Source organism: Lissotriton helveticus (assembly GCF_964261635.1).
Source record: "Lissotriton helveticus chromosome 1_1 unlocalized genomic scaffold, aLisHel1.1 SUPER_1_unloc_31, whole genome shotgun sequence".
In the NCBI taxonomy this organism is placed as follows: Eukaryota; Metazoa; Chordata; class Amphibia; order Caudata; family Salamandridae; genus Lissotriton; species Lissotriton helveticus.
In genome coordinates this window covers 2,030,327-2,041,807 of record NW_027611672.1, presented here as the reverse complement: position 1 = coordinate 2,041,807, position 11,481 = coordinate 2,030,327, and positions in this window count along the sequence as shown.

The following is an 11,481-nucleotide window of genomic DNA, read 5'->3' as shown; positions in this document are numbered from 1 at the left end:
AAGGAGGTAGTGGTACTACTGCACAGACACATAGTGCAGTTCACCACACAACCTCCAGTTCATCCGGCATTGGAAGTGGCACTTCTAGCAGGAGACAAAAGTTAAGCTCCCCAGTGTGGGACTTCTTTACAGTTAGCGCAAATGAGGACAACATTGCTATATGCTCCATTTGTCATTCCTTTGTTAGTCGTGGTAAGCTTGGCACAAACTATGGTACCAGAGGCCAAATGACCCATATGAAAAAACACCACCCAATCCAGTGGGAGGACCACCTACGTATCATAAAAGCAGGAACCATTAATGTTGGTGGGGAAGCAGTAGAAGGTCCACGGGTAACCGGACAGGATTAAGAGGGAGACATTCTATCTGGTAGTGGTACACTAAGTACCCCTGTCCCACTCCCCAGCACTGCAGTGGTAGAACCCAGATCCTCCGGATCAGCAACATCTCTGTGGCACCAGAGTAAGAGTAACCCGGAGACACCAAGGAGTACGGGTGCGAAGTCTGCGACACGAAGTACTGCATCGGGCATATCTGAAAGAAATAGCAAGCAGCGTACCATTCTTAGCATGTTTAGGCAGGAGGGGAAGTACGAGCGCAACCACCCAATAGCACGTTTGTATAATGCTAAGCTTGCTAAAATGTTAGCTCTGTACCTTCTCCCTTTTTCTTTTGTTGAAGGTATGGGTTTCCTAGAATTTGTGTCAACCCTCTGCCCAAAATGGAATGTTCCCAGCCGCTACTATTTTGCCAGAGTTGCTGTTCCAGCACTACACCACGACGTGCTGGAATTGCTTGGAAAAGCCTTGCAGCAGAGTGCTGTGCATAGTATCCACCTGACAACAGACATGTGGAGCAGTAGTCAAGCCACAGATTACATGTGCATCACAGCACACTGGATCTCTTTTTCAGGTGTTAGAGACAAGATATCTACAGGCATTGACACTACTGAGATTTTTAATGATACTCGCAAACATGCTACTGTAGCCATGTTTGGTATGGAGAAATCGCATACTGCTGCAAACATTTTGGATGAGTTCAACAGCAAGGTCTTTGAATGGCTCCAACCAAAAGGCCTCAATATTGGTTTTGTTGCCACCGACAATGGCAGTAATGTAGTTAAGGCCATGGAAGATGGCCGCTATTTCAGGGTCCCGTGTTTGGCACACTGCATTAACATTGTGGTTCAAGACTTTCTGAAAAGTGAAAGCAAAGTCAGCAACTTACTGACCATTTGCAGAAGAATCTGCACGCATTCCAATCATTCTTTTAAAGCCCGGAAGCAGCTACGGGTCATTCAACGTGAGTGTAACATGCCAGTCAAAGCACTCATTCAGGAGGTACCAACACGTTGGAACTCTACGTATTACATGCTCGAACGGCTGTTTGAGCAGTACATACCACTTAATGCTTATGTCATGACAAGAAGATCAGGGGATAATGCTGTTAAAGCGATGACCGTTGAGATGTGGCAATGGGACCTCATTAAATGCCTGACTGAGATACTACTTCCTTTTGAGGTCTTCACACGTGCAGTCAGCAGGGAGGATTGTACTATGAGCCAAGCAATCCCATTGTTGTACATGCTTGAGCAAGAGCTGAAGGAGGTGTCTGAAACGTACGAAGGTGTGGAAGGAAAACATGAAGCATGTAATTTAGCGAAGTCCTTAGCAAGCCGCTTATCTGAGAATACAAGGATTCAAAATAAGATTGTGTCACATCAACATTACATTACTGCCACAATTTTGGATCCACGGTCCAAATTATTTGTGAACAGTAATGCAGTAATTCCTTTTTCAGAAGAGGATGTTTCCAAGTACAAAACTGTAATAGCCAAGGAAGCCACTGATTTAGAAAATGAACGGCTCTCAATTAGAGGCCTGCCAGTGCCAGCCCAGGACAGTGCAAGTACTACTGAGCATCCTACAGAGTCAAGTTCTTCTTCACAGCATGCGAGCAGTGCGTTTGCTTCCCAGCAGTCACCAACACAAACAATAACACCAACCGCACCAACAGGATCTGATTCATCAGACACAAGCAAAAAAATAGCTGCTTGGTTTCTACAGAAAGGGATGGGGAAGTCCGTTGCTGTCGCAAAGCAAAAAGAGGACGAGCAAACCAGAGCACCAATGAACATTGAGCGGATGGTCCAGGCCTATCTGGATGACACAACAGAGGTGTTCATGGAGCAAAGCCCATTGGTGTATTGGTATAGGACAAGAAGCCAATGGCCACTGCTCAGCAGGCTGGCGATAAAGTATCTAGCTTGCCCTGTTGCAAGTGTCTCTTCTGAGCGTGTGTTCAGTGCTGCTGGTGCCATTGTGACTGTGAGAAGGACCAGTCTCTCGCCCAAAAGCGTGGAGAGGTTAACCATGATAAAAATGAACCAGTACTTGATACCACCAGACTACCAAGTCCGTGAATCAGATCTGGAAGAGGAGAGCGAGTCAGAAGAAATAAGTATTGGGTTACAGGACCTACTTCTGTCAGAAGAACCACCAGGGTTTGAGGACGAGCTCCTCTTCCCTGACAACTAGGCTTGGAAATTGTTACATTCTCCCTTCCTTTATTTCTCCCTTCCTTAGTTATTTGTGTGTATCTGTCTTTCTGACTCAAACTTGAAAACCAACTCCATCTTCCTTTCTCTTTTAATTACCTATTGGAGTTGCACATCTGAGCATTTACTGTGCACTCCACTCATCAGAGCCCTGCTCCATCTTCCTGACTCACCCTAAATACATTTCCATCTTGCCATACTTTGGATGTAGATGGACAATAGTGCAATAATGTAGCCTCTAACAGTCCCTCCATAACAATTGAAACGTACGTGACTACAGCCATCTTCTGTTTTGTTTCCAATCTGAAATGCATCACTGTCTTAAGGCTAGACCTCTGTCTGCAGGCATACACAACTCTTCAATGTCAGAACTTGAACAGGGCTCCAAAATTAAAGTAAACTCGTCATCACTTTCAGAAGGCTCTGCTGCATCTGTGATCTGACAGTCACAAAGAAGAGAAAGACAGGTATATGAAATAAATGATGCCATACATTGCATTGGCGGCTTGCTGACTCAGAGCAAATGTGCATGAAGTCGAAGTATACTAGTAGTTTTAAAGTGCTTGTGTCTCGAGTGATGGTCAATGTTTCCATGTTGTTTATTAATATGTATCCAATTGTACTCCTACTACTGCAGGTGCAGTCTGGACTTAATCGTAGTCACTCAATACATACTTAGTTGCTGTTTTTGGTCAGTTGGAGAACACGTACACGTGCCACACCGGATGATGATGATGACCACCATGATACCATCTTTGCACGCTGTCAGTCAGTTTGATCAGAGATGAATGATGGAATATGTTCAGGAAGTGGAATACAAGGTAAACACACAGCCAATCAAGAAGAAGCACAGCAGACCTAGGCTACATGTGTGTGCAGTGGTGGAATGGAATAGTGATATGATTGACATTGGCGCATTGATTTACAATTACATTAATCACTTGCTTTGGAAATACTAGGTTGATGTATATGCCTTTTGTCTGAAACTCTGAAAAATGTAGGTAAATGGAGTTTGGGCCACAGACTCACGTCCCGGTGTTGTGGCCCTGTAACTGTTCTGTGGTGGGTCCTATCTTGTTGTTCTTTCTGATGACGGCTGTGCAACTAGAAGAGTAGAGTTAATCAATGTATCCAATTAGCCTCAGTCTGAAAATGTTCTCGCTCACGAGTCTTGTCTTTTTCGCACTACACCGTAATTGATTTCTATGTTTTCATTCTGTTAACTTATTTTGTAATACCCCATTTCTTCTTTCATCAACACTTACAGGCCGGCCTTTCACCCAGCGCTACTATATTATACGTGGAGCAACAACTCACACTTACCTTACCAATCCTCCTCATCATCATCATTCTGCCAGAGGCGCCCATGGATGATATAATCAATCAATCAGTCACAACAGTGTCCATGGAAGGGAGGAAAAAATTAATGACGAGATACAACTACACATTTGGCCCTGGATAATACATTAACTTTAGTATCATTTTCATATTTTTCTTTGATTCCTTTTTCCTCTTCATTTATTTTATGCTTGTGTTTGGTAATTGGTTGTTCACTTAAAGTATCTCAATTTTGTTTGCTAGCTTTCAGCCCGCTACAACAGGTATTACGGTTTCTCAGAGGGCATACAGCCTAGGCAAAAGTCATATCATTCATATCATAAGAAGTACTTCCTTTCAATTGTGTAGTAGTAGTTAAGTAATTACCACTTCTTATTAACCATCCAGTTAATGAAACCTTCATCGTGCATCCATTTCGTTGTTCTTAATTGACTTTACATTTATTGGGGAATTGTGGATCAGCAATCATCGTCTTCATTGTTTTGCTTGTTGTCTCCATGCGTACTGTTTTTCTTTGTCAAACCTTTCCCCAAACCCCCGTTCCCATCCATTCATCAAACCCTAACCCTCTTCCCCCGGGCTGTGTGGTTTTTATTGAGGTGTGATGTTACTACATTAAATATACACCAACAATTGATCACACGCTTGCTGGGGCAGATGTGGTGAAACCAACACTAATAAAATCAAAAGTCAACGAGGCAGGGCGAGGATCTTCTTCTGCTTGCCCACCCAAGATCACTCTATGTAATAGTGTACAAGGCAAATAATTTCCCAAAGTGACCCAACGAATAAATGTAAATCATTGCTGGCATTGTCTGAATTTAATTTTAGAGCATGTACGTTTACGATTTGTATTGTGTTTTAATGACTCCAACGCAACTACAGTTATCTTCTTTTACTTTTTCAGTCCCCGACACCATTGATTTCTTTGAGTTTGTTTAGCTGTTGCAATATTGTTTGTATTTTTGGGCCGTATTATGTACTGTAATTTTCTACTTCTCTCACATTCTTTCTCAGGCAAATGACTGTCTCTTTGTTTTTGTTTTCCAATGCTAGTGCCAGTGTCTAGGACTAGGAGTCTACTCGACTACTATCACACAACCACGGCATATTCTCCGTTGTCTTGGGAAACCATGCAGCCCTTGCGGTGCCAAACGTAATCATCATCAATCACAGGTAAGAAGAACAGTTTGCTGGGAGGTCTATTGGAGGAGAGGCTGGTAGTACTAATAGGACAAATGTTACTTTGAGTGAGGGGCACAGCATCTATCTGTTTGCATGTTACACATGTGGTCAGTTAATAAAGTATTTCAATCAAACACTGGCCACTGCCCTGCATCTAGAGTAAACCTTGTGACGTACAACAGTAACCCCACCACAAAACAACATCATATCATATCTGTGTTAGTTGAAAATAAATAACATTTATTCATGTATAAAAATATCCTCCTATCCCCACCCTAACCCCAACCATAGTCCAAGTCCAAAGAATGTCCCACAAAAATAACCCCAACACCCAATTCCCACCCACCAACAAAAGTATTAAAAAAGGGGCAAATCAACAGGGTCCAATACAATTGGCGGGCTTTGAGGTGTTTGTCCACTAAAATCTTTACACGCTCCTCTAATTGGTCCTCCAGCTTGGCCACCCGGAGGAGAAGTTGTTGCCGAAATGCACGGCACCTACATTTGCATCCATGCTGTGAGGGGGTGGCAGATGTTAAATGGCGGCGGTGAGCGGCTGACTGGCCGCGGCACCGTACTCCTGCAGGTGGAGCCTTGCTGGGGCCAGACGCATTGGAAGAGGCAGCAGCTGCTGCCGCCGCCTCTTCCTCCTCCTCAGCCTCAGCCACCAGCTTGCGGTACTCCTCCACAATGGCCTGCAGTTTCCTTTGCCGGGCCTTGGCTACCAACTCCTTCCGTGATGGTTTTGAGGAAGGAGTAGGAGTATCTATAAAAAAAGAAACAGAATTGTAGCAAACTCTTCATAATTAATTCAACAGTACATAGTGGCATTGTAGCACTATCAAGCGCAGTCCATACAATTGGTGCCAACATTTAGTATCTATCTAATCTGTCCTCCTGCTTCCCCTGCCTGTAGCATTTGTTGAAGTTTTTTCCGACATTATACTTGCCCTAGTACTGGGTGGGCTTGAGTAAACATAAGAACAAAAGTCTTTTTTGTATCTCCTTTTATTTTTTCAAAGTAAGACTCTGCTTCCAGTGACAGTCTTCACCTATGATGAATACAAATACATTTAGGGGGCATCCACCCATTAAAAGTAAATGTCTATCATTCTTTATTATCGGCTTAGCTGGTTTCACTTTCACCAGCAACCCAACCACCCATGCGTCCACTCCTTCCTTGCCTTGGGTTTCATTGACACAAACTCCGCTCATGATTCTTGCTATCCACTGTATCCATGCACCCATATTCTTTTGCGCAACCAGGCCTGCATTTTCTTTGACCTTAGAGTTCTACCCATCCTTTAACAACCCATGCATCCGATTCATATCAGCCATGTGAATGAACCTTCCAAAGTATCCTTCTATGGTAGTTAGTCTTATTATTACATCTCTTAGTCCTCCCTTCCTCCTTCCACCCTAGTTCACTTCTTTCCCTTTTTGTTCAACACATGCCTCAAGGTCATCTGATCTGACTTTTAGTCTTCTCCATAAGTTTCACAGCTGAGTTGGAATCTGATGAAAGAGGCCTTGTTTACTCAACTAAAACTGGTAATGCTACAAAGGGTGTCTTCTTCAACCATTGTATATTGTCCAGTACAACTTAAAATTCATACTTTCTTAATAAGTCTCATAGCACAGTGAGGAAAAAAATGTCCCCCATCCACCTAGTAATGCAAATAAGTAATGAATATAACTTACCACCGCCCACCGCTGAACTTTCCTCCCCCACTGATACTCCTGCAGGTGCCGCATCCTCTGTCCCCTCCTGGATGGCAATCTCTTCGCCGCTGGCCCCGTCGGCACAGGTGGTTAGTATTGATTGTGCACCTATGAAATCAAGTACACCTTTTTAGATGCCTGCACACCTCCCCCTATTTTACTAGTTGTACTTTTTTAACCAGGAAGGAAGATTGAAAAAACAGTTACGTATAACATGAATCGTTGTGACAGTGTAACTAGTCCAAATTGCGTCCTAATGTACAGCAGTCACATTAGACAGAGTTTAGTTTTCATTTATTAGATGGTCCCTAGGGTCATCTAATCTACTCCTACTCTAGTCTTTGGAAAGTTAGCCTGAGCCATATAACCATTTTTAGATCCGTGTCTACTGCTTTGCCCATGTTACCTCGCAGCTTGTTGCACAGTAAGACAGACACCATTGAGGCCACATGAGTGTCGCATACAATTGACAAACCAGTATTTTTAGTCCCTGTTGCTTATCCATAATGTAATGTTGCACTTTTTGCCATGACTGCTAAAAACTGGCATAGTTTTATTCACTGTCTAACGTGCAACATTTTTCTCATAGGCAGATGAGAAGAGAAGATTGCCTTCTACGAAACAAGGGATTTGCAGAGTTTTCGAAAGATGCATGTGTAACCACTTACAGTATATGTTCAACGGTGAGAGGTCTCCCACAATTCACACATTTCTCTATCGTGCACTAGATGTACAAAATGTACAGTATTTAATCTTCTTCATTTTGCATGGTGGAGCAGGATGTTTTTCATGGAAATACTTACAAGTTACAACAATACAAAGCTTGTTATTAAAACAAATAAAGTTTTTGAACTTGCACGTAGACTCTGTGGTATATTTTCAGTGTCTGGGGTGTTGTGGACTGAAACGAGTGAGTGAGCGAAAGGGTCTTCTTCTTCTTCTGTTCTGGGTTGTGTAATAAAATCATTGGGTATATCTAACTATCTTCGTGTGGGGGTCGGGAGTGGGACAAATGACTATGACCAAGACACTTAGGTAGGTAGACTAGACGGTCATTGGATTATGGGTTCTTCTGACTGAGTTCTGTGACCAGGGGGTAAGGTCCAACCTCCCTATCACCAACATCAACAACATCCTAATTTCTTGTGCATAGTTCTGTATGTGTATGTGCAGAGAATAATAACCACAACAGTAGTAGAAGTATACTAACTGAACAAAAATTAGTAGGCAAACATCTGGTTGTGCATTTTTGTTGGTGGGAATTGACAAAGACTGGAGATTACAGAGGACAACGCAAAAGACAGGAGTGGACCCAGTGCCTACAGCTATTCTATCACAGCTTTATTCAAAAGAATACCTTAACTAAAGAGTGGCCCACAGGGCAAGCTTAGCTACACAAAGTCTAATAGTAGTAGCACAGAGAGTCTTGGGGCAGAGGCAGTTTGAAGGAACTGAAAGTCAGGGATGGCATTGGATAGTTAGTGACCCAAAATTTGGAAAACAAATTTAAGACCAAAGAAGGTTTTGCTAACATTGAATTAGGAAGGAGGATTAATCGGTTGGAAAAAATAAAGTGCGTTAAAAAGTTAGGGAAATATAATTGTTAATATAAGCACTGTAGGACTTACTGGGGCCAGCAGCAGGATCCGTGGTAGAGGAGCGCTCCTCTTGTGGTTGTCCCGCCAACTCGGACCCCGTCTTCTTGCCCTTGGGTGGTGCTGATCATGTAAGAAATAATAAAGAAAGAGAAACATTAAGTGCTGTGAAACAAAGACCTCATTCAAAACTCCTCTCAAACATTTTAGGGAACAACAATTCCAATAAAATTGACTTCAAAGTATAAATGACTACTGGTTTGCAAGATCCACAGACCGTCTACTTATAGAACACTAATCAAATGTGCCATAAACATTCTGATTGCAGAATATACTAAGGAAGCCAGTACCACCTGACCTACAACACCTATTCAAGAATCCAGATGGGCCAATTGTTCAGTAAGTCGGAATTTCAATTTTATTTTTGCCCGCAAACATGCATAGATGATGAGATGGAGGACACATGCATACATTTGTACATACACGTAATTGTTGGTTGCTTGCATCAGAACTGCTACTGACTCACCTGACCATGCTATTGCTGTGCTGCTAAGCCTACCACTCAGTAAACAAACTCAAACCGGTTTCAATGGAGGGGTGGGGTAAATAAGAACTAACTAAGCATTCAGTGACAGAGGAGGCGTCATGCAGACCGTTAAAAAACATATGAACTAATACTATCCATCCACCACTATTTCACTAAAGGATAATGTAAGGACTAGACTCTAGCAATAGCCTCAACTAACTTCAGTTCTCTAAAAACTCTAACATCAATAATCAGCAGCCCAAGCCAGCGCTAAGTTACAAACCAGTAAGAGAAGTGGCGAGCAGCACCTGTGTCATACAATAACAGAAGAATTTGAGACGGAATTCATCTGCAATGTAACTAAGCGCACCAGTAACCGTGTTACTTATTCGTCCAAGAATTATACACAATACTTATACTACTATAATATATATTAAATTATTAATATTACTAGCTACTCACCAAGCCCCACGACTTCAACACCTAGCAGGTCCAACAGGTCCTGCTCCCTGTCCAGAATGTCTGCCCACCGGTGGACCAGCTGCTGGTGGGTGCGCCAGATTTGCGACGATGGTACACTGCCCGGCGCACCTTCGCCCACCGGCGGTGATGCTCCTCTGGGAGGTAACTGGACCCTGGCCTGCCGCCTGCTGCCAAGGTCAAGGGTAGGTGGCACTACATGAAAAAAACCAGGGCGGCCACCTCCGCCTCCCCGAAATGATTCCGGGCCTGCACCCCTGCAGGTCGCATTCTGCCGCAAGGCAGCCGGCTCTTCTTGGGCGCAGGCGCCTTGCCTTTCGAGCCGGTTCTGCTGCTCCCCTTTGCCATGGTTCTGGGGTGGAGGTGGAGGTGGAAAAGAAAAGTTAGAACAAAAGGAAAAAAAGTTAGGGGGAAGAAGTAGGAGCTTAAATGAAGAAGTAAAATAAAACAGTAGAAAAGCTAAAAAGAAAGGTGGAAAAGTAGAAATAAAATGCAAAATATAAACGTAGGGACAGAGAGAAATAGATAAAAGATTGAACAGATATAAGGTGGATAGAAAACTGGGCCCAGAACCATAGCATACAGTGTGAAAAACAAAATGGCCGCGCCCATCGCGACCACGTGGGTAAGTTCGCGCGAGATTTCACGCGAACACGCACTTTCTCAGTGTGAACAAAGTAGTTGTGTTCCCGAACAAGACGTGCACCGCGCGAACGCGTTATTCGCGACCCGGAAGAGGAAATAGGGGGCGCGGGCGGGCGGGACAATTGAAAAAACAAGATGGCCGCGCCCATAGCCCAACCACATGGGTAAGGTCGCACGCTACAATCCCCCGAACACGCAGACAGCGCCCCGACCACGCACTACGCGCTCCCGAGCAAGAAAAACGGCTCGCGAACGGGACCAGCAAGCTACTACGCATGCTCGCGAAGCTACGCGAAGCTCGCGTAGTGCGAGAACGTCTTCGCGTAGCTTCGCGTAGCGTGACTACGCGTACTACGCCCAGGCTTAGTCTTGATAATGCCCACACAATGATTTTCCCGGACTACAGCCAGGAAGTGCAGAGTCAGAGATGCACTTACGACTCAATAAAATCCAAACTGAGAGACCTCCAAATCCAATACATGTTATTGTTTCCTGCCAACATAAAAGTGATTTATAAGGACAAGGCTCTCTTTTTTCAAACCCCGGAGGAAGCGTGGCAATGGTTGGAGGAACGCCCAACGTTGATGCGGCGGGTGTCTGAGGCTCCAAAGACGAATGCAGTAGAGAGACCCACGGGGGGCCCCAGGAGGGCACCAAAGCCGCAGAGCTCTCGACAGGGACGGGGAGCCCGTTCCCTGGCCGTAACTCCATACCCCACGGCGGGAGTTACAAGGCGGAGACGTCGGAGTGCTGCCTCCCTGTACTCTCACCGACCATCAGGGTCTCGCTTTCAGTGCCTGTAGGGAATAAAGCGCTCCGAGGGGGAAGAAGATCCGCAGGGTACCTCATCTGAAGGAGAGGAGGCGGACGAGCAGTTCTCTTTTATAACAATGAACGTTTTCGCAAACAATATTTACATTGCAATAAACTAATTTATTAATACAAAAATACTCCATGAGCAAACATATATTAATCAGATAACTTAATTTTCAATTTCAATTTCAAATCCAATCTTCTTCTGTATTGAATTATTCTACATGTATTTCTTGCATGCCCAATGCATTTCGGGCGATGAGCCCTTCATCGGGGGATTTGATCTGAAAATATAACATAATCATTCTTAAGGTTGTGCCAAAACACTATATCATACATCAGAAGTATCCAAACCATTTTACTATATCATTATATAACAATCCATTGTGTTTAACTTCACGCTTTAACAATACCACGCATTGACCATTTATTTATGGTGTCAGAATCTCAAATAAAACAAATCAAAACTAAAATAAAACAAAAGTGAAAACCATAAAACTCACTAACGTAAATAACCCAACTGTTTCCTCCAACGTATACAAAAAATGATGGTGCCCATTTCTCAAATACTGCATAATAGTGAAAATGCTTAAAACTATATTCCTTTCACTGATATCCAT